At 34.2% G+C, this 24,790-nt stretch overlaps 1 protein-coding gene across 1 annotated transcript in view; it reads right to left on the reverse strand.

Moving 5' to 3' along the window:
- Positions 1-10,433, reverse strand: part of nemy (no extended memory) — an 85,499-nt gene extending 75,066 nt beyond the window's left edge. The window contains exon 1 of the mRNA XM_065350441.1: positions 10,263-10,433. The gene's annotated coding sequence lies outside the window, so the exon portion shown is untranslated. The remainder of the gene's footprint in view (positions 1-10,262) is intronic.
- Between the last annotated feature and the right edge of the window lie 14,357 nt (positions 10,434-24,790).

Consider the following 24,790-nt stretch of genomic DNA (forward strand, 5'->3'; position numbering starts at 1 on the left):
ACTTCTGGAAAACCGAATTTTGGGGTCATAGACGCCCCTTCCCTTAATTTTGGGGCGAAAGAAGATTGACAAATATGGGTATCGTTATCAATTCTCATATATGAATCAAAATCACTGAACACGAATGTGGACCCTCCCAAGGGTCACATTGGGGGATGAGAGTGCCCAAAAATTAAAAGGGGTGGGGGAATTTTTTTTGGCTCCAACATTTTTTTAAAGGCATCCAACAATGTTTCATCGAAATTTCAAAAATCCGAGGAAGGGGCATTTCACCTATTTTACCCGGGAATACCCTTTGTTTTTTTTTCTATGCAGTTTTTCTGAACCCAGCAAATTTTAATGAAAAATTATATCTAGTCAAAATTTTCAAAGCACTAAAGAAACTTTATACCACCTCTCTCTCTCTCCATGGCTGTTCTTAAAAAATTCAAAAAATACATACGACATAATACCTAATCCTTGGAATATTTGAATGAAATGAAATTTCCATTCAATACTTCGAAAAAAATACGTAGGTAGGCGGATGGGTACATAAAATTGGCGAATAGCGTGTTAATTGACCACGCTTTATGAACCGTCTTGAGTGGAGAAAGTGGGCATTTCCTTTGTGCGTGCAGTACATTGTACTATAATTAAATATTATTTATACAGGCGTACTTTTCAAAAATAAAGAATCCCTTTTATTCTTGGAAGAATTCGAGGAGTTGCGTAAAAACAAAAAGGAATTCGAGTACATATTTGCGTCGGTGTTGGTGTTGGTGTTGTTCACTTTAAATTTTATTGCACGGAAAATTCGACCATCCTTTACTAGTAATCTAAAGGCTGCTAAAAGTTTTTTCATATTCTTATATTTGCGTTTAAATTTTCTTTTTCGTTTATAAAACGCCCCGCGCTGGTATCTTTTCTCTTGTTTATTTCATTTATGGATGAGCATGCATACGCACACATACACGTGAACATGACGAAAAACTGGGTTAATGTTATCATACAACCCCGAACAAACGTTATAGGCTCGAACATGGTAGGCATTTTTGTAAACATGTATAGTTCACTTATAGTACAGCGTGCATTGTAAGTATGTATATCTGAAAAATAAACTTTTTATTTTATTCGCGAACGAGGAAGAAAGAGAGAGAGAGAGAGAAAACTGCAACGTTGAATTTTGATCGACGTGCAATAGCAGAGCCTTTGAAGAGGGTTGAAGAGCAGTAAAAGAGGTTATTACGTGCCGAATTGAGATTTGAAAATGGCGTTTGGTGGTATTATTTTCATTCTTTTGGTATTCAAATTTTGTCGGCAAATTTTTCATTCGAAGCACGTCGCAGACACAGAAGTTCCGCCGAATGCAACTCATTACTCGAGTCGTAGAAAAACTTTGGCCCGAAAAATCGCGTCATCGTAGCACCCCCATCCCCAATCCCCATCGCTTTTGGTCTCGCGTCGCGCTCTCCCCATTTTCAATTCGTTTTATTAGAAAACGTTTCGACGCGTTCCGATTCCTATTCGAGTTTTCTGTTTTGTTATTTTAAATGAGCGACAGGAGGCAATCCGAGGAACATTTTAATAGCATTAATGGTGTATCCGATAGCGGAATACGCAGCAGCTTCGTAATGGTGAGAATGGTCGTTGGTATGTACAGTGATTTTTATCGTGTAATCGTAAAAGCACAGACACGGAAATTCTCCTAATCCGCTGTAAGGCAACAGAAAAATGCCCCGGATTGTAATAACAATTATCATTAGAATTTATAAAACTGTGTTTTTTCAACGTATAAAACCGACGTTATCGTAATAGACAAGAATTTTGAATCGTGATTCATGAAAATTAAAATCCATTCGAAAATCTCTTATCGTTGGTAATTTGATATTTTGAAATTTTTTTGACGCTTTTTTTAAAAGATTTCACTCGTTTGGATTTTCTTTTTCGTAGCCTGTATATTCGCTAGTGTATTTTTACCAGCTTGTGTAATCATCGAAACGAACAAAACAAAAAAAAAACAAGCCTCGGTCTAAATTAAAGCCCTGGAAAAGTTTACAAACAAAGCTGCGTAAAATAAAAAGTGCAGAGACGCAGACACACGACTCGACCAAACAACAGTGGTAATTTCGTATACGTTTTCGTTTTAAAATTCTTTTGTCGCCGGTTAATGATTTTTTTCTCGTTTATTTGACTGCGTGTTGAAGTTTTCGAAAATAACTCGTCGCTACGTAGATACTGAGTATGTAGGGAAAATACTCGTAAAAATGGATATTTGTTCGAGATGGGTTTCACGCGTATAGGTACGATTAAACCAACTAGTAAATGGCAAAACAGGAATACACGTAGGGAGACGTCTTTCGTTACGTTTTTGTGATGTGAATTGATTTTGGACCACATTTTTCACCATAAAGTTGCAAAATAGTTCCATTTTTTTGACAAAAATTGCGAAAAAGCGTCACTTTTTGACAATAATTTCTAAAAGGTCCTGTTTTTTCTTGCCAAAATTGTCAAAAGCCTTACATTTTTCCGATTTATTGCCAAAAATGAATGAGGAATACCACATTTTGCTAAAATTATTATTAAAGTATCGTAGGTACTACATATCAAAAATTGCTTGAAAATGTGTTTTTTTTTTTCAAAAAATTCTTAAAACTATCCCAAAGTTTTTTTTTCTACATTAAAATGTTTTACCAATGTTTTGTTACTTTTTTTCTGAAAAAAAAAAAACAAAAAAAAAACGAGTGGAAGCCCTGTTTAGAAAACTATTGAATATCAGTCCTGAAACTATTACATAATTATTAACAACTCCTCCAAACCAAATTTCACCATTTTCAGTCTTTTTCCAAAATTCTCTAAAAAAAATTAAAAAACCTTAAAATCAATTTGGCTACTTAAAAATTCAGTTTTTGCGTATTCTCGACCTTTTTAAAGAACGTATTCACATTTTACCTGATTTCCAGGCGGACACCTCGAGTGTGTGTGTTTTTTTTTTCAGAACATTTCGGGGGAAAAATTCCAGAAGTAAAATACTTTTTGTTCATAGGAAAATTTTCTGAATTTGCACAAATGGCCGTATCTTGTCTGAAATTAACCCATCGAATTTTAAGATCGCCTTTTCGAGTCATTCTGGCGCCTTCAGCTCGACTTTCGATTTCTTCATAATTACAACATTTCTTCAAACAGTGTAGAAAATAATTTGGGCTGCCAGAAATTGAATTGGGAATTATAAATAGATCGAGCATTCTCGATTTTGCTCGATTTCCGTCCCGTGAATTTTTTTGACGTTTAGCACATTTTCAACAATAATGGGAAAACGATGCCTCGAGGTGTCCGCTTGGAGATCAGCCCATAAGCAGGTCCACAATAAGCCTCAACTCGATTTTTAACTGCCCAAATTAGTTATTATGAACAGAAAAAAAGAAAAACCCACCTAAATCGCCGGAAATGGTCAATTTTGAATCATCAAAAATTCCTCAAAAATTGAAAATTTTATTTTGGCAGCTGTAGGTAATTTTGGTCATATGGGTTTTAGATCATACTCTCAAATAGGAGGCAGACACCTCGAGATGTTCTCTGGTTAGTCTGGAATAAGTCTTAATTTTATATTCGAAATTTCAATTTTTGAAAAACTGCCAATTATAAGAAAATTTACTTAAATTCTTGCTCAGCGATAGTTCTTTTATTTTAACCTCATCAAAAGAAACCGATTCTTTGCAATATTTTAGGCACATTAGACATATACAGCATATACCTACCTGTGGCAGTTTCGAGCCATCTAAAGCAGATGAAATCAATTTATAGGCACGAAACTGTCTTTTAGTGACACTTTTCTCGTATAATTTCGGTTTTATTCGGTTGGCTTACTCGTTTCAGGTGGTGAAGAAAAATCGAGTCGCTTTGTATCATTAAATATCATCTTCCGCGTAAATTATTCGCATCGTATACGAATTTACGCGACAGGCGTTTATTCTTTCAGTAAACACGTTTCGTTGCTCGACAGAATTTATAATTTCGTTATTTCGCTGGAACCTTTGATACCTACTTGTGAAAGAAAAAAGGCTCTCGGTTGCGGTATCGAGTACACGATTTTTAAAAAGATTTTATCAGTTGTGCTCATTTTGTGAACAATGTAGAGCTGAATTAAAAACTGATGGTAATTATATGTCATTGTTAAAGGCACTCTATAGTTTGTCTGTAGGTGTATACCTCAACTAATGCAAGTATAAATCGACTGTGAAATGTGATAAAGTTGAAAGATTTCATTCACATTGAGCTTTCAAATGTTCCTGAATATTTTTTTTATTTTCTATATGGATTAGCATGTATATTATGCAGCTATTTATAGATGAAAACTCTCTTTTGAAAAACATTGGTATATCTCGCGTACATCTCAATTTAAGAATACCTTTTCCATCCATAACTATTGAACACGTCGTCGTCCTGGTTAAATTATCGGGAAAGTGTTTTTATTTCATACACATCAACCACCTTCTCTCCCTTTTTTTTTACAGACAGTATCATTGTTTGTCGATGCTACGCGCAATAAATGAAATGTAACGCAATAATTGCCGCCTACGCAGTTGTATGTTTATTGTGGTACCTCTTCCTATATACTTTTGTTCGTGTAAAAAATAGGGGATGATTGCGCCACGCTGCCTGCGTCGCGTTCTACTCGTTCAAGAAGAACTTTCAACAATGTAAAAGACAAGTAATAATTTTATCGCAGCTACACGCAAAAGCCTACAATATACCGGAATATTCTAATTAGATGAAATTTCGTTCGAATGAAAATTAAGCTGGTCATCAATTAAGTATGCTTATTTAGTTATTCAGCTTTCTTTCATCGTTGTTTGAGTTCAACGATCTTATACGGTTACTATGTCTTAACGGTATAAGTTTATTGAAATAAGTTATTTTCGGACATCAAATAACTTTCGTACTCGTATATTGATTCAATATTTACTGAAGCTTTTGTGATATCGACGAATACGATAAAGTGATATGACAGCCGACGTATTGGTCTTTTTATTTTTCCTTGTTATGGGAATTTTTTTCATTTTTTACACTCGCCGTGTGGATATGAAAATGAGCCCACGTTTAGGGTAGAAAAATGTCCGAAAACTTGGCACGAATAAATATTTAGGTATTAGAGCGAGATGAATGGAGCTTGGTCTAATTATCCGAACCTCTGACGTTTTTTCTTATTTTCAAACAACTTCCAAGAGGTTGACCTTGTACGTGAGGATTAAATACTTTTTTTTTTCTTTAGGTATTTATGGCAGTCGTAAGTTGGGAAATAGTTCGGCACGCTCGTATTACAATATAGAACTAGGGGTTCCAAAAGATTCAACTTTTTTTTCTTCTTTTGAATGAAGGAAGTATTAAAGGTGAAAGGAGCGATGGAGGGAGAGGTATTTTCATGTTCGACATAATAAACGTTGTAGGTGAGCTTGAAACTGTTTTCATGGTTATAAAGAGGTGTTACTGGTGATTAAGTAAATAGCAACTGTTGAATACATCGCCCTCTCGAAAAAAAAAACGAATATTGATTGCAAAATGAACTTTAGAATTTTTTGTTTGTATACGTGTGATTAAATTTGTAAATAAAAAATACGTACAATAGAACTATGAAAAGTGGAAAGAAAGCAGGCCATAGCAAAATGGCTTTCCGTGAAAAAACATCACATATTTCGAAAAAAAAGGGGGGAAATAGGGGAAATACTTGATCTCATACATAGGTACACCATGAAAAACACATGAAATACCAATAAGAAAACCTGAGTGAAAACGAATGACGAATTTATCGTAACAAGAACGCTTTAAAATCCAAAAAATGTACGCTCCATCCGCCTTCTTCATTTCCATCACCATCAAATTACAGTCGCCAAAATTTTCGTTCAGAAGCGAAAAGTCGATAAAACAATAACCAGTAACCAGATACAATTACACAATACTCAAATCACAAGTGTATATTTTACATACATTGAATCCTAGAATAAAGTAAAGTACTAGGAAAATCGCTTTACATTATTTTCTCTTCGTAAAATACGCGCCAAAAGATTTACGATTCTTATTCACCCGTCGTCGCTCGTCGTCGATATGAAGACGAGATTAGGAAAACGAAACATTACGTAGACGTTTCGCGCAAAGGTCAACGAATTATTTATTGTGAACAAAGTTAACCTAAATTCTTTTCTGAAAAAAAAGCTCAAAATATAGCGTAAACATGAATGAAGGATTTCCTTTCCATCACAGTAACGTTGTCGTCGTCGAGTCGATAGATGAAAGCAGAAGTACGAGACTGATGCTACATTTTACATTTTTTCTTATAGGTTAACACTAACCTATGGTAATTAAGTCACTTCATTCCCTCCTCCGCTTCCTACATCTGCATCGTTCTGTAATTATTAATGAAGCGCGAAATTAAAATCTTTAAACGATGCCGTCGTTATAAAATCAAAATAACCGAGATGAAATTATTCACACTTTTCCCCATTTTTTTTTCAACGTCGTTTACGTGGCGTTAAATCGATCATGTTAATCGTGTGAATGATTTTTTGCGTGTTTTCTTCACGATGTTTACTTATTTTTATATTTCAACTTGAAACCACATTACCTGCGATATGTAGATATTTGTACTCAATTTATGAAAATTGGATAATAATGGGGTTTTTTGTTTCTTGCGAGCTAATTTTTGAAAAAAGCCAAAAATTTGTCTTGTCTGAAAAAATTGATTTCAACTTCTGCTCTAAGCCTCACTTTTTTCTTGTGGAAATTAACAAGGAGAAGACTATAGTAAAACACTTTATTACGATACCTACATTTTGGACTTTAGAGGTTTAGGAGAAGAGAAATGAGCCGTAGCTTACCAAAATTGAAGCCAAAATGTGTGTGTATATGTGTGGGGGGAGGGGGTTTGATTTTCCCAACTTCTCATGCCAGATTCTCCCCTCCCTTTCCAATTTTCGAAATTAGGTTTTGAAGCATCAGATGAGGTAGAGGTGGTTTTCCAGAGACGTTGCGAAGAATTATTTCTCGAGGGGCAGATATCACAAAATTCCCAACTGACTCATTCATTATTTTCTCAATTATCAATAAAAATTTCAAATGAAGTACCTAGCCTTATAATTGAGAAATTTTCACGTCGAATTGTTGATTTCAGTTAGGTTTCTCAAATTCTCCTCACAAATTTTTAATGATGAAATTCAAATTGACCCGAGCGAAGCGAAAACAGTTTCTTCTACGTGATCTCCAGTTTTCAATCATTTTTTGGTGCGTGAAATTGATTTTTCTGGATTTAAGAGTTTTCCGATTTGAATAAACATTTTTCAGAAAAATACAGTAAATTAGACCGAGTGGAGCGAGGAAAAAATCTCCCAAAACGAAGGCAAAAAATTTCGAAAAGTGATTCGAGCGAAGTGGAAGGAAATTGTTTTTCATCTGACGAAAAATTCCAATCTAACGCCCAGGTCACATTTTCGATTCTGAGTAGAGTTGGAAAAATCAAACACCATTTTGAAAAATACAAAATTTATCGGTCATACTGATAAGTAATGAATTTTTTTCAAGTCTGAATTATTAAATTCCTTTTCACTTCTTCATTATTTTAATAATCGTATTATCTCAACTTTTCGTATATTTCCTGAAAATTTTCCAACTTCTTCCCAATGTTTCTCAACTTTTCAAAAAAATCAAAATTCGAAAAAATTCAATTTTCAATTTCAAACATCAAAAAAAGTTTAAATTTATTCAGTTGTTCTTAATTTAACCTCTTTCTGACGTATTTCATGAAAAAGTTGATATAAATTACACTCACAACAAAAAAATAAAGATTCGTTTATTTTTTGAATCTTTTCGAGTTTTGATTTTTTTGTGATGAGTTCATTTCATCGAGTGAAAGGGGTTTTTCAACTTTTTCAACAGATACGTAAAAATAGGGGTCAAATGGGTCAACTTCACCTATCAAAACTTTTTTTCATGTTTTAAATCAAAAAATCGCATTTTTTCGCAAACTTTAAATTTTTTAAAATCAACTTTGCAACATGGTACCATCCCAATTTTTTAATATGTTGTTCAGCATGAAAAGTTGTCCATAATATTTTTTTCAGAATTTTTGAGAGTCGGAACGATATGAAAACTACGTTTCGAAACTTTTTGAGTTAATTTTTTGTGCAAAAAAAAAGTGGCAACACTGATTTTTATGATATCACCAAAAAACCTTTCAAAACCTCTAACTATGGGAAAATGTTCCATTTTGGTAGGTATCGCGGTTATCAAGTAATCCACTGCTGAAATGGATGATATTTTAGGTTCACTGAAAACTTTGACACCCCCTGGCTGCCTTTAAAAATGGGCTAGAGGGCTGCGATTTGCGCCATTGGTCATCCCTTCGGAAGGTCTTTCCACAGGAAGAATTTCAAAAAAATCGCCGAACCCCCTACCACTTCTTGGTCTAATTGACGTGGAATGGTCCTTACTTGAATCGATGAACGCAAACTGGAGGTTTTGCCAACCATGAAACTAAAAGTCGTCTAATTTGAAAAACTCAAAGGTTGTATACTGTAGTAGGCAAGAGGGGGCTTTGAAATCAAAGAAGGCCGTCCAATTTCGTTATTTTGAAGTTCAAGCAAAGACTTTAAATTGGATTGAATTGATCCTGAACTTGAATTCCGTTGGAATTATTTTTATGCGAATTTCTTTCACAACAACATTATTACTCACTGAGAAGCTTTTGCAAATTCAATTAACATCGTAACGCGTTTGTTCACTTATCGCGAATATCAGTTTGTTTACGTTGTTTTGCTCATTCATCGGTTTCATTATCATCGAATCCTTAAATGAAGTCTACCCACTCGCGAATACCTCTTGAGTGTTTTTTCCACTCTTGTTTTCGTATACGAAATGGTTATTAGGTGGAAAAAAAGTGGAAAACATTCATCTCGGACTTGCGTATACCTGTATCGAATTTCGCTGAAAAATTCAACGACTGAATGCTACAGCCTGCTTAAAAATAGTATTTACCAACGTAACGCCGGAGATACCCTCATAATGGATGCGGTAACTTAATGCTTTACGACGATTCTATGACGCAACTCATCTCAGACAAAATACTACCTATCGATTATTTTTCACGGTTGATGTATATTTTTATAAAACTATATGTTTTGGTTTTTCGCCCATATAGTATTACAAAATGTTATTCTTTTCTCATTTCTGACCCTATACACCAAGGTGAAAGGCTAAACAAAAAGCCGAGCCGGCTTTTCTACCGCTATACGTCATCATCGTGGTGCGTAGGTATTAATGCAAAAAGGAAATCAAAACTAAAACAAAATGAATGAAAAGCGAAGAAAAATTGCGCGTGGCGTTATTCTCTCTGTTTTGGCATCAAATTACCAGCCTGGCAAAAAGATGCAGGGAACGGGGAGGGGGAGGGAAATTCTGAAGTACATAGAAATGACTATACTCTCTGCACCAAACCGAAGTGCTGCTATCTACAGTCTATGGAGCTGGAGATTTTTGGAGAAATTCTAGTAGGTACCTAACCTATAACTACCTATCTCGCGACCGTTGCGTTGTCGAGGGAGACTGCGAGCGAGGGAAGCATACTGAAGAGATCGCATGCTCGGGATGCGAATCAATAAACGCATCTCAGTCTGCTATGCCGGTACATTGCGAAGTACCGAGACGCCTGCCTGCCTTTGCGAATTTCCAAATGATGAATTTTTCTGACTACTGTGTTGTTTTGAGTGCAATTCTGTCGTGATGATTGACCTAGTGATGGGTGCTTTTTCCCACAGAGGGGCAGGAGGTGGCGTTTGGAAACGTTTGAAGAAATGAAGGTAAAGATTGGTTGGCTGAATTTGTAACTTTTTTTTGTAGTTTTATGGAAGAATCTGATAGTTGGGAAGGGAGGAAGTAAGCAGAGATATGATTTGACTGCTGTAAACAGTGATCAGAAACGATGATAACTCAGTTAACGTGTGTTTGTTTCGAAATACGTAATGGGAAATCAACGAACATACGTTTGAGCTCTGATGCTTAATGGCGGTGAAACATGTATACGTATTAAATAGGATAGTACTCTAGTTGAATGCTTGATGAAAAGAAACAAACACACGGAGACTTTTAATAGAAGTAGTTAGGATTAATTAAGCAAAACGCCTACACGTTCGTTAAACGACAATTGCGTATTACTAATTATTACGGTACGGTTAAATCGCGTCCAAAGTATACAGTATACATATTGTGAGAGTGAATGAGATAGAGACTAATACTCTTACCTGGCTTGTAAAATGCATGTATATAAAGATGTGCTCGCGTTTCCGGTAATATTAGGCCGGCGAAATAACTTAACAATAAGTTGCGTCGAAAATTTTGTTACTCGTCTGGCGAAGAAAAACTTGTATTATACAGAAAGTACTACAACAACGATATAAAGCTCAACACGTGTCTTCCAGCTTCGACGGGATTATAATCAAAGGGTGGTTAGTGTTAGGGTATGGGATAACGTTGCAACGAAGGGTCAACGTTTGCAAAATATACCAACGCATGCGTATTTTTTAGATGATAAGGCGGTGCGTTTTTCTACGTCGTAATTTATGTACTCATCATTCGTTGTTTTTTAGGGTCTCGTAAAATTCTCAAAATATGATTTTCATATTATTTTTTTGGCCGTTTTTTTCCTTGCTGCTGCGTGCCATGGCATCGTGGCCTATGTCCGAGGCGAGAAAAAAAGGCCATTTTTTTCGCTCACGTGTAGGCGCCGTTCGAGCGTTAATATCGTCACACATGGTCGAGTCGTCTGAAAAGAGTGTTAATATACACGGTTTCATTACGTCATATCGCGTTTCTCTTTGGCGATTTTTCGTTTTTCAGTTTTCAGCGGACGCATTTTTCTAGATAGTCGAATGAGATGGATTTAAATTGCGTTAATTTTTCACGTGTACGGGATGATGAAAAATTAACGATTGTTGATGCTTTTTTTTCCACACACATTCACCCCGTATATTCTCGCCGCAGTGTGGTAAAACCGCGACTTGTTTTTCGTTTCTGTGCGGTCCCAGGTCTGAAGAATTTTAGAAGCGTTAAGTGATTTTTTTTTTCATTTTGTATTACAGTTAGTGAACTCGAAGGATTAATGGGGTTGATGTGGTGGTTCTATATGGATGTGTCTATACGTTATAGATTGACAAGTGAATGCGTTGTCACAATCCCGCAGGGTGGGGTTTTAATGGTTTTTTAAAAACACTAATTCGTGATTGATTCGGTGATGTGATTTATTTATTCGTTGGGTTTCCGGATATACTCGTATATCTGCGAGTGTATGATTTTTTGATGGAAATTTTGCGACTTTTTTTTTTTTTGCTATTCTCGTGGGTATGGATTTTTATTTTGCAAATTTACGATCGCACTAGTATAAAATCAACAGAACATTGTATTTGATCAGCTTTTAAAATGGTTTTATAAACGTCGAACATTTTTAGGGAGTTCATCGGATTCGATATTCTATGGACACGTGGACACTTGGACAGGTACCTATTACTTATTGTAAAAGTAGAATGTCGACGAAAAGTTTTTTAAAAATTTGTATCGATTTGATTGATGTTTGTTGTGTTTGATTTACCATCACATCTTTAGAGTACTAGGGCCATATCTGAAAAAAACACTTTTTTGAGATTCATTTGACTCGCTTCGTCCAAAAATGGCTCTTACAAGAGAACCCTCCCATATGGTAATCTCCGATTTGAATGAAACTTAGACTGGTGGAAAGAGGACCTCAAAAAACCCCCGTCCCCCAATTTTCAGCTGCTGAAGTTGATTTTTCGATTTTTGACGAGCGTTTGAAGTTTTGTGTACACAGGTAAGAGCTGTTCAACTCAGAAAACGAGGAAAAATTATCATCTATCCCGGGTAGCAACTTCCAGAGCTCAAATTATGGCCAAATGCAGTCCTCTATATATCTGATCGACCCATAGTATCATTGGCTGGATCCGGCTGTCCGGTCAGAAAACAGAATTTTTTACTGTTTTTTTCATATTTTCTGTAAATTTGAAAAATGGTCGTGTCTCCACCTCACACGAACTTGAGCAGTTGAAATGTTGGCCGATGGGTCTATGTTTGATACCTAATCGACTATAATACTACCGCCGGCCGGATCAAGAATTATCATCGGAAATCGAATTTTTTGTCCATCTAGCTGGTGGTTTATAAATGCCATTGAAAAATTTGAAAAACCAGTAAATTAAGTTCATCTAATGAACTTTAGGGGCTGAAATTTTACATATTCAAACAGTCTGTGCCGAACATCAAATCGACTCATACCATCGTTGGCCGGATCCGGCCGTCTGTTCAGAAAACATGATTTTTTACTGTTTTTTCTCATGTTATGTGCGAATTTGAAAAATGGCCGTTTCTCTTCACCCCATGAACTTCAGCAGCTGAAATTTTGGCCAAAGGGTCTATGCTTGATACCTAATCGATAAGTATTGCCGTCTGCCAAATCTGGAATTATCATCAGAAATCGAATTTTTTCACATAACATGTGAGAAAAAGTATTTAATAAAATGTACTCAAGACTTCAAACGCTGACTAAAAATTGAAAAATGAACTTCAGCAGCTGAAAATTGGGGGATAGAGGTGTCTGAGACCCTCTTTCCACCAGTTCAAGTTTCATTCAAATCGAAGATTATCATGTGAAAGGGTTCCCTTGTTAGATGAATTCGGTGTTTTGTTTTGATAAAACCCAGCAAAAAAATCTCAATATTTTCACCAACACAGAAGAACATTTGAAATAATTTGCATTGCTAGACAATTTCACCTTTTTGTGAATAATTAAAAAAATATGAATTCCAGAAAATATAAATTCTTTGTAAGTTATTGGAAATTTCATTCTTTACAGTTTTCGTTCTGTAATTAACAAGCAGAAAATAATTGAATTTCATCAGATTTGATCAGATCCGAACCGAACATTCCATTGATTCAATTTGACCTGATTGGATCCAATTTGGAAGATCTGATCAGATCTGATCTCACTTGATCATCTCCACTCATTTTCCTCTTCGCATGTATACTTTTGAATAAATTGTGAAGCTGGAAATTTGTTTGAAGAACTCCAAGAGTCAATGAACTTTTCATGATTTACAGCAACTTTCTTGAACTCCGCATTATTATTCAGATTCCGAAGGCTGTAAACAACCAAATTCAAGTTGAAAGAATTGAGAATGTGTTCTGTCTGTGTCTACTGGTCGGAAAAGTTGAGAAATCGGATGTAAAGCTTGAGAATTTCTTATTTTAGAAAGTTCAGATAATGTACTCGTAATTTGAATCCTTGAAACTCATTTTTCAAAAAATTCGCTCTCACTGATGTGCCATGTCGGCCAATTTTGAGTTATGCTCAAAACACTTTTTCACTTTTTTCATTTCTTATTCTCTTTGTGGCTGAGAGTAAATCTTTACCTATACAAATACATATATGATGATTATTGAAATTGAATTAAAAGATAATCTAATCCACTATTTACGTACATATGTTTCTTTGTTTCAGTGAGTTTGTTCAAGTTTTTTCTGTAAGAGTAATACGTAAAATATGGATTCAAGTATGAAAATAAGTAGGCTATATCATCTATGATCTATGGTTTATGAAGGTATGTATTTTTTTAAGGGATCATAGCTATCACTATCAATGTGCATTTTCATACATTATCTACAACATACCTTTACGTACTTTACTACCTTCTTAGATTCCTAAACTGTACCTTTTAAAAAATCTTGCCGGTTTGTTAACTCTGGAGTAGTTTGGGTTGAAGCCGTGTACATTGTAGGCGAATAGCATAAATCTATTTTGATGTGTAAGAAACGATGTCCAGAGCCTTTTATGAATACTCTTGTGTACAAAGTTTTTTTGTTTCCGTATTTGGAATTAAATTAGGTGCAGGGGTCAAACTTTACCGAGGAAGGCCAGAATGAAAAATGATTACGATTTTCAAGACCCTTCAGTGCAAAATTTTGATGCAAATATTTTTTGTCGTTTCTGCGTTGTCGGACTTGAAATAATCCCTTCTTAACAGACGAACTACTAAAATGCTTAAAAATCACATTTGAAGTGCAATAGAACAGAATGCACATAGATTACAAAATATCATACCGTTTTTTTTTCTTTCAAAAAAACTAGCGGAATTTTGTTTTTAAAAATCAAATTTTGCACTAAAAAATTCGAAAATTGATGAAAATTTTTCACAACGTTTCTTTATTAGGGAATTATTTTTTTACGCTAAACCAGTCCCACAATATCATGCCTACATTTTTCTAAATGGAGTGACTTTGTACAGGAATTAGAGTTTAAATTAGAAAAAAAATAATAAGATCTCAGAAAGTTCAAATGTTCAGCTGTAACTCTAAGAACCATCAACTCTGATTTTACTCCATCCGCAGCATCGCGTTTCTAGGTCTACTGCCATCATGTAAAAAAAAAAAATGCTGTTTTTAATGTTAGAATTTGTGTAAAAAAAATTCCACAAAATTTCAATGAGAACCCAGTTAATGAATTCAAATTTCTCTACTTTACGTGATTTATTATACGTGAAAGTAGCGAGACTTAAGATCATTAAATATTCGAGTTTTCAAGTTTGCTTGCTTAATTTTTTCAGTTTCATATTAGAATTAAATACCTTGCGACAAGCACTAGGTGCTCGTTGTAAATTTTAACCAAGCAGAATACAAATTTTGGCTCGAGTTCTGGCCCAATTAAGGGTATATATATAGTTGACAGGTCAGATAAAATGAATTACCTTTAAACGAAACCAAGAATCGCGAAGATAAATTTGCCAACTGAATACAAATTTACGAAATTACAAGTTTTATTTAAACAATTTAAAGTTACGGTTTATCCGTTTGAAATCTTAATGTTTACTATCGAGTTTGTTAATTTTGAATTATGGTCGCTGAAAAACCAAGATAATAGAATACCTAGTTATCAGCTTTTTTCCACGTTGATTCTAATTCGATTATTATTTTACGTTCGGAATGAAAAAATTCACAAAATGAAACAGTTTGATAAATTAATTTTCGCGTTCGAATCGAATGCCAGATAGGTACTCGTAGAAAAGAAAATATCGAGTTTTACTTTTCGTTGTATTTTGGTAACCTCTGAAACGAAATGATTTTCGTCATTTTTCCAAATGTTAGATAGTATATCATAGGCCCTACATTAATACGGTTGAAATTGCGTAATTTTTATTGCGTATATAATCTTTCGAGTACCTACTTTCGAAATGTTCTGAAAATTACGTCGTAGAATCAGGATGCAAAATATTAGCCATATTTTTATCAAAGGAGCGAAGCGATGGCGAAAATTATAAATTTGTTTACAATCTATGATATGAACGTTGAAATTGATGTTCATCATTTGATATTTATATTTTCAATACCTTACCTTAAAAAAAAAATACTTATTATGCTCGTCGAATGGGTACAAACGACGCGACGAGACGCGACGTACTTCTGATGATATTCGAGGTATAGCGCTGGTGAAGTACTCGTAAATGTGTTTCGCAACTTATGTCTATACGTAGGCTGAATGTATGGCAATAAATCAAAGAAAAAATGAAGGTGGAATAAGTAGTGGAAATTGCTACAAATGACCATCTTATAGAAAAATATTTTACTGGAGAGATTTACCAGATTCAGGAGATTTACAAAATCGTGCACGTTTTACAAATGTTGAAAGCGATAGAATAATTTTTTGAGTGTATTTTCTCACGTGCGTTTTTTTTTCCTATTGAATATAAGTATGTAGGTTTTCTCATTTGTCTGTCGATGCTCGATACGTACATTAAATCGGAGTGTTTCTTTTCTTTCTCGTTTTCCACGATAGAATGTCCATTTTGGAAATTTAACGATGTTGAGCTGCCTGTAGATCCATGTGTCGATTTTTTTCTACTTACCTATGTTACAAATTTTTTTAAAGAAGGATAAAATTTACTAGGTATTTCCGAATATCATCTTAACCGAAGTCACCTTTAATTGTAAAATTAACTTGGAAACTTTTCTCGATTTTTCTTTAGGTGCTTTTTTTTTATTTGTGGAAGTAAAAAAGTTTTTGTGGTTGCGATATTTTGCCGGTTTGTAAAAATGTTCACGTGCTGATCATCGAACTTATGAAATGGTGAGTTGTAAGTAGTAATTTTCTGTGGATTTTCGTTCATTGAAAAGTTGAAAAAAGGAGCTGACACGGTACAGATTTAAAAGTAGAAATTTTTGCAATTACAGAACTCTCTTTTTAAAAATTATGAACACGTTTTCCTCCTTGTTGAGATATTTATGTTGTGGGTGAAATTTCAATGGGACAGTTTTCAAAATAAACGGAAATAAATTCAGATTCTAAAGATTTGGTTCAATATTTCACAATGTTACCTGCGCGAACTTGACAATTTTTCAATAGGTATGAAATTTTTTCAAAATTTTGCTTTTTTGCTGAGTCTTGCTGGTGTAATTTTTAAACAGCTCAGAAGTTTCCTTATTACATAATTTCATTTTTGTCATACATACTAGAATGAAAAAATGAGGTACTCGACTCTCCGCCTGAAGTTTGAATCTCAGGCCATCAAACGCGCAGGAATACAAGTTAAAGTGCTCGCGTTGTCGATAGAAGGCTTCATCTTTGTACCAATATACCTTGCACCATCTGAAACTTGAGAAAGTGTTTTCTTTTTGAACGTTATAAGTTTGCATGATCCGTTTGGTCTAGGCCCTCTACTTGTAGGTACGAGTATTCCAAACGTTAGAATTTTCGTCTGTGGTGGAAACACTTGAAAAGGGAATATAACCACAGGAGTACGTTTGCGGTGAAAAGATAATGAGTTAAGGATGTGGAAATTTTCATCTTTTTGATTATACGCGTATAGCATGTAGTGCTATTATGTGAAGTAGTTTAATATAACTCAACGAAATGATTATAGTGTATACCAGGAAATCGCACAAATACGCAACTATTTTATTCTGACTTTAACCAAAAGCTCTTGTGCATTGTATCAGAAAAATTGAATACATCTTTACGTATTAAACACGTATTTATGATATGAAGATTGTAAATTGATGTTGCGCTCCGCACTCGAGTATCGAGTTCTAGTGTATTGCTCGTGCAATAGAGAAATTTGCAATAATCTATGTATCATTTTACAAAGGCAATCTTTCGTCGAAGTCGTATGTTATACGTTGAATCGAAATTTAAACATGTATTTTTATCGCAGAAATTCTTACAGAAGCGGTCGTCATTTTGTTATTTTTTTGTTCAATTTTAATTTGATTTTTTTCTCCTTCTCTGCGTGTTTGAAAATGAGGGTAATTTTTTGTCTATATTCAATTCTTAAAAAAAAAAAAAAAAAAATGTAAGGAGAGGAGATAGGGCTTAAATTTGTTACAATTGACCTTCGATTAAAATTTTCATTAAATTGTAATCCCGAAAAAAAATACGAGTATGATATTTTGTCAACAGCGAAGAATTTGAGACTTTTTTCATTATTTCGACAAAAGTTAGTGTCCTCCAGAAGTAATGTAATTATTTTTATTACTTTTTAAAAATAGTTTTTTATAATTCAAAACCCAACACATATCTGTGATCCAAGTTTTTCCTAATATGGGAAAACTTGCCTCATTTCTCTTTATTTTCCTCGAAAATTCAACCCAGACTGTAACGCCGCCGAAGGTCGCAAAATTTAATTCGTTTTGATTTGAGAAATGGAATTTGTGAAATGTGTTTCAATTTACTAATAAATTCCGAATGATTTTGTCAAATATTTCTTCAGTTTTATATTACAAACTTATTTACTCGATTCTTATAAAATTTTTGTTATCTTCAACTTCGTCGAAATATTCGACGAAAGAATGACGTCCGTGTATCATTTTGCGCCTTGAAGTTTAAAAATAGGCCACCATACGTACATTCGAGTCGTTTTTGTTGCAGTATACTTCGTAAAAGGTATTCGACCGTTTGAGATTTTGCATCAGTGGGAAATAAAACGCGAGCAATTTTGTTTACTTGAAAAATTTATTAATGCACCTAGTTCTTCGTAATTCATAATCAAATTAATCGCTGTTAAATTAACTGTTTTTCAAGAGTAGGATGAATTTCATTCATTATTAACCTCTTTGGCATTTGTTTTTTTTTAAACTCGAAAACACTTTTCAAATTTAAAAAAAAGTAAGGTCCTTGCCAAGTCGAAGTACAGTTTTGTGTTTTTGTACGTTAAAGATGAAAAATAACAATAACAGTAATGAAAGTTTTTTGAATGTTGAAATGACGCAGTGAAAACCGTGAAGGTAACATTTTGTTTAAAAAAAAATATCTAGAATTCAACGCGTAATCATCTCAGGATTTCCATTATTTGACGCATTTTTTGATTAAAAAACTTAAATTAACGCATTAAAAATGTAAGACCTTTTAATATTTTTTTTCTCACCTATTACCGACTTTTCTTTATTTTAATTGCTCAACGGCGAGTGAAAATTTTTTTTAAGGTATCTACAGTTTTTCACGAATTGTTCGAAATTACGAAATCAAAAGAATAAGAAAAGCTCCGAAGAGGAGAAAAAAAAGAATAAAGGAGTAGCCCAACAGATTTATTTTTCCGTAACCATTAAACCAGAATACGCCGTTTTTAAGCAAAGAAAACTACAGAATGAAACGTCTCGGCGAAGTGCAATAAAAATGAATGAATCTTTCAAACCATTACTAGAATTAATCCTACCAGAACTGAAAATAAAGCAGGACAAGTCGCTGCTTCAAAGTGTTTTTCTTGGCCGAAACATCTCTCACAAACCGAATACTGAATAGTTGAGTGCGTTTTCTGATTTATATAAAGCAGCACTTGCTATGGGCGAATTTCAAATAGGTGTACGCGTTCGAGGAAATCTTTTAAAGTGATTTCTTATGAATCGCTGAAAGATGAATTGTCGTATGTAGAATATTTCTTCGATAAAGGTTGAATTAGAATTTATGCGTGGAGTTTACCAGGTTTTGTTATGGTTTGAGGGGTTGAAAAGCGAGTGGAAATGTGTAGATGCAGGAAGCTATGTTGGCCTGTTGGGGCGTATTTAATTTTATTGTTATGTAGAATAGAGATGGAGTTGAAAGATTTTGACCAAATTCAGCGTAAGTCTTCATCTTGCGTTGAAAGTCACTCAGAAAAATTGTTCAGTTCCGAAAATGTCCCTGGAAGAGAGATATGGGTCTTGGAAGAGGAAGCATTTTTGAAAAAATCGTGGTTTTCTCTCTAGCCTTTATCCAACCTGTTTTGGAGAAAATAGCTCAGTTCCAAAAGATAATACGTATTTGAGATTCTGCGTCGACTTATAGGCCATTTCCTTAATAATTCAAGGTCATTACTTTTAGGGCTCTGCCGAACGTTGAAAATTTGAATCGCTCTCATTTTTGGATAAATTTGTGTTTTGAAAAAACGTTCTTCTCAAATATATTGCGCGTTAATTATGTCAAAAGGTTGAAAGATGCCATTTTTGAAAATTTTGGACTATTTTGAAGTACCAGGGCTGCCAATTTTTTCATCGCTATAGCATATAGTCCGGGAGATGGTGATAGTTTAATCCAACCGACAACATAAATAAAGCTAGGAACCATTTTAAACGTTTGAAATATAGTCGGGGTTGGTAATTTTGTGAATCTGCCACTCTCCACCCTGTCCTGTTGGGGCTACAGCCACAAAATTGAGGAAAATGTTGAAAAAATGAACTGCCAGATGTATGCGGCAGACGTGTTCCAAAGTTTTTGTGTTGCTTAATAGGTCATAAAAATACTTATCTGCCACTCTGCAACTTGTCGCTTCATGTAATAAGGGGGTGGGGGGTTCAAAATTTCCAAAAAAATTAATTTTTTAACCTGAAGAGCTTTTGGGTTGATATTCACATGGTAGACGGGTACTATCGAGAAACTTCGGCGTGGAAAGTTTCAGACCCCCAGACCTCCTCTTTTTTGAAGAACCTCCCCTTTTTTGGAATTACAATAAAAATTATTTTCTCAGCCCCATGAGAACCGATTTTTGTGATTTTTTGGTATGCTGTAAACATTCATGAGAGGTATCCTCTCAAAAATTTTCAACCCCCTCCCCTCATATTTACCCCTTAAATGGCGTTTTATAACTTTTTTAATGCTTTTTAACAATGCAAATTGCGAGGTACAATTTTAGAAACACGTTTTTTAGATGTATTTTTGATCCCTCAACATCATGAATTTTTTTCGAAATTTTTGCGGTAGTGCGCTGTAGTGAAAAATTCAAAAAATGTGTTCTAAAGGGGGTAAAATGAAAATTTTGGGAAAAATAACTATTAACGAGTAAGGTGTCGTTTCCGCATGATTCGATACCGCTGAGCAGGAATATGACGTCAGATTTTCTGCTACACTCATCTACCCCCCTCCAGAGCCTTCAGTCCCCCACCTCAATTTTTACTATTTTCAAAATAAAAAGTTACTTTTATAATATCGGTGTCATTTTCAAATGTTCGAACCTCCTGAAACCCGAATATCAAGTCCGATTTTGTGCTACTTTCATCTAGCCCCTTCAAGAGCTCCATTCCTCCCCCCTCAATTTCTACTATTTCTAAAATAGCACTAAGTATATTCATAATATTGGTATCGATTACGTATTAATCCAAACCGCTGAACACGAATATGACGACAAATTCAGTGCTAGGCGTACACACCTTAAAAAAATCGAGAAAATTAGCTAAAAGCTTATCAAATTTTTTCGAGTTTTTGAAATTGACAAATCAGCTACTTCAGCTTCAAGCAAATTGTTAATTTAGCTCTGGAGAGTTGTTAATCCTGCTTGATACTCGAATAAGCATTTTCTGTGAAGTTGAGCTTTCTAATTATTAACTCAAATTATTTCAAAAATGAAACTTCCTAGAAAAAGAGTGATACACTGATTTTGTCCCTCTTTATTTTTGTCCAAAAAACCATTTCGTTCCGATCAAAAAATCTCTTTGTTATTATTAGAAACAGATTTTTGAAAAAAAATGGGTTCCTCCCCCCCTCCGCCAATGAAAAGTTTATAATTGTACTCTAGAGCGAAAAATTTCCTACCAGCAAAGTAAGATTGTTTTTTTTTATATACAAGCTCATAAGAGACTTTGGTTTCGAGATATTTTGAGCAAAAATTGAAAATCTCAACTTGATTGAACCATTTTTGAAATTTAAATTTGAGAGACATATGAGTCGCTCTGCATGTATGTAGGTTCATGATTGTGATAATTGTAATCCTAGAAGTTCTTTTCATCAGTTTTAAGCTTACCTAGTGTTTTTTGTTTACCAAATTTTTAAAGCATCTCAGCTGGGATCATTTGAACGAAATTTGCTCAAATTTGCTGTTCAAGTTTGGTTTAGTATTACTAGGAATTTGACTAGAGATGACCCTGACCTAGCTTGCAAAATTCGTGCACGTCTGAATTTTTAAGAGGAAGTGGAAAGGAGGGGGGAGTGAAAATAATCAAAAATGTCAAAATAGGTGAGTATCAATCAAAAGGGAATCAGAAGTCGTATAACATAAATTCAAAAATCAGTGTTCCAGAGCAATCTGGAAGGTAGAAATACAATTACATATTTTCGTGCTTTTTTGAATAAATTTTTTTTTTTTGGTGTTTACTATTGAACAGTATAAACACCTCTCCACCCCTTTCCAGCTGCAAAAAAGTAGGTCTCGCGTCTTTTTTGAAAACAGATTTTGATTTTGTATTATTACCGGACACTCTCCTCCCTCGCCTTATCGTCCTAAGAGGTTGAAATTTGGCATATACATCCTGAGGGTATTCCTAATGTGTTCTTTAGACGGTTTCGAATTCCCCCCCCCCCTTCGTGAAAAAAATGGCGGAATTTTTTCTATCGAAACGTTATTTTTTTTAATCTTGAATTTTGAATAATTTGTTAACGTTACGTTATTTTAAAAATTTTCAGGTACAGGTACAGTACCTATAGGTATTCCGAAAATGGAAAGCTTTTTTTTCTATAACTACGATCGTGGACCTTCCGAGGTTGACTTGCGGCTTTTATAGACGCGAAAACTTTGTTTTTGGTGAGCGATGAATGGAAAGCGAACGATTTTAATCCATTTGTTAAATAACGAATAAATTTCCATAGACGAAAGAGAAGAAGCGAAAGCGACGGAGCGAGAAAGATGAATTCATCATCGATATTGATGAAGAGCTCATTTTTGGAGCAATTAACGGTTATTCTTCGGTTCACTTATTGTACGTCAGACAACTTCAATGGTAATCTGAATACGGTAAAAAGGGGCGAGCTTTTTCGGTCGAAGGTAAACATTGTAGTATTCGGCTGTACCGAAGCTTTCAACTTTGTGGCAATAACCACGAACTGTAATCTCGGGCTTGTTTAAAATTTAAGTGCCAAAACGCACGAAACTTGGTTAACGTCACGTTATACAAGCTGCGCGTTAAAATACTTATGGACCATTTCTTGTATATCTTGCAGTTAAATTCTCTGACGGAGCTTTTCCCGCGAGAAACGCCAAGTCAAGTGCCATTGTTCAAGGCAAAGGTATATAGAAGGCTTTTAATCGGGAATCGCGCGCGTGAATCGTCCAGAATGAAATGTTAAAATTGTGAACAATGTTTATTTATATTTTAGCAGCAATTTACGTTTCCATTTCGTTATTGTATTGTATACTTACGTACGTAGGTAAGCGTCATCGCGTCGCATTGTAAAAATGTGGCGAAATTTTTTCACCTCGCGAGGGTATTTTATTCGATAGGTACTGAAAACACTCGTCTATTTATTCCTTCTTCAGTGTGGTCTTATTTTATTCTCGCGTGTTAATGTATGAAAACTGAAACGACTCGACGGAAGGTTGAAAATCGTCGTTAAATTACAACTCTTGTCTCAAGTTACGCGATGAATATCTAATCGTCGTCGAAACATTTTATTACGTAGGTTTTAATTGATGAAAATGGAGTATATCTTCAGACTATACGCGATGATGAGAAAATGAGAGACAAAAAGAAGCAAGAATGGATTCTGTTTGAATACCAACTGGATTCTTTTCATTGATTCGATGTTATCTGTAGTCTATACTAACCGACTCACCTGTTCGAGCTCCCACTTGCTATTGTATTTTGAAACGAAATTCCAAAAGAACTGATAATAATAATTTAATTTATAATTTATACGAACAGTTGGAGAAAAACTCCATTTTGATTTTTAAGCTCCAAAAATGGGAAATTGGAATCAGCACGATGTCTCGATGGAGAAAAATAATAATGTTTTTGCCAAGAAAAATCTTTGGGTTCCTATCGGCATTACGAAAGTATTAATTTAAAAAAAAAATTAATTTTTTCTGAAAAAACGGGTCTAAAGTATATTTTTTTCTTCGTACAAAACGAATGCATGTACTTTTTTTTTGTTTTCTGATTTTTAATAAAATAACACGCAGTGTCGATATTTTTATTTGTTTTGCGTTATTTTTTTCGATTATACAAAACGTCTCGTCGTGTCGAGTCGTCGATTTTTTTCTGTTTTATTTATTTATTTGCTCTGTGATCTCGTGTAGATGTCTCTTCGTTAATGTTTAAATTATTTATTTTTCGAGTTTTTTTTCTTTCTATTTTATTGAAAAGCAATTTTGACAGGCTGTCGAAGTTTTGTAGATAGATAAAAAAGGCTTTATCGACAAATGAACAATTTTTTGTCCACTAAGAACGGGGTTTAGTCGACGTGTTCCCCTTTGGGAAATGTAAATGATAATTTTGAAAATAACTGAAGTTTGGAGTCTCGATTATTTTTTGAAATTAGGTACGTCTACGTATATAAATCAGAATTCAAATAAAAGTTTCTGGCTCGGGTTTGTGAATAGAATATCTATGTGAGAATCTATTTAAAAAAATGAAGTAAGGTTCTCCTCGTAGATTCAAGATTGTCAGCCGATCTGTTCAGACCTGACTAGAAAAAAATGGTGGATGCGGGTTCCAAAAATTAATATGTACTGTACTTACCTATGTTTTTTTAATGTTCATTATTATTACGTATATTTTAATAAAGTAAAATTCAACTTTAAGTTATTGAGTGTAGTCGTGTATATTTTTTTTATTTATGAACTGAAAAAAAATCAACATTTATTAAATTATTATAATATAACGAGGATTTCAGAAATTTAAAAATGTTCGTAGGTAGGTATTGTTATAAGTATGGTTATATCGGCGTTAAAATTGGAACATTTTTTAGCGTATTTATCCGAATGGTTTTGCAAAGTGGTATTAATTTTTTATTAAAATATTGGTAATGTAATTTGAAACGACCAAATTGACAAGCTGCGAATAAATCCTCTTATCAGCCTGGCTATGTATACCTTTTGGTAGGCTGCTAGACGTGTGTAGGATAGCAAAGCGATAATTTTTATTATAAAAACACAGTCGAATTGAGATAAAAACTCAATTAATTTTCAACAATTATATTATAGCTTCGTATATATACGTAAGACCTGAAGTGCAATAAAACGTTAATTTTAATCCGTTTATGGGCGTAAAATTAGTAGAAAAAAATGCGTACTTTTTTCAGCACATAGCCTTAATACCTATATAGAGTTTTAACTGAGCCTGTATGCTATGCCAATGCCAGCAATAAAATATGCGTTGGGTATTTTGACGCTATGAAACGTAGTAAATTAATTTTTCCGTTTAGGATTTCCAGTCTGAGGAAAAAATATTCATTTTTTTGTGTAAAAGCGTGAAAACCTATATATATTTTAATTTGTAATTTTTTTTTCTTTCTTTTTCGTGGTAGTTATTTGGTTAT

This window comes from Planococcus citri, chromosome 2 (genome assembly GCF_950023065.1).
Source record: "Planococcus citri chromosome 2, ihPlaCitr1.1, whole genome shotgun sequence".
Classification (NCBI taxonomy): Eukaryota; Metazoa; Arthropoda; class Insecta; order Hemiptera; family Pseudococcidae; genus Planococcus; species Planococcus citri.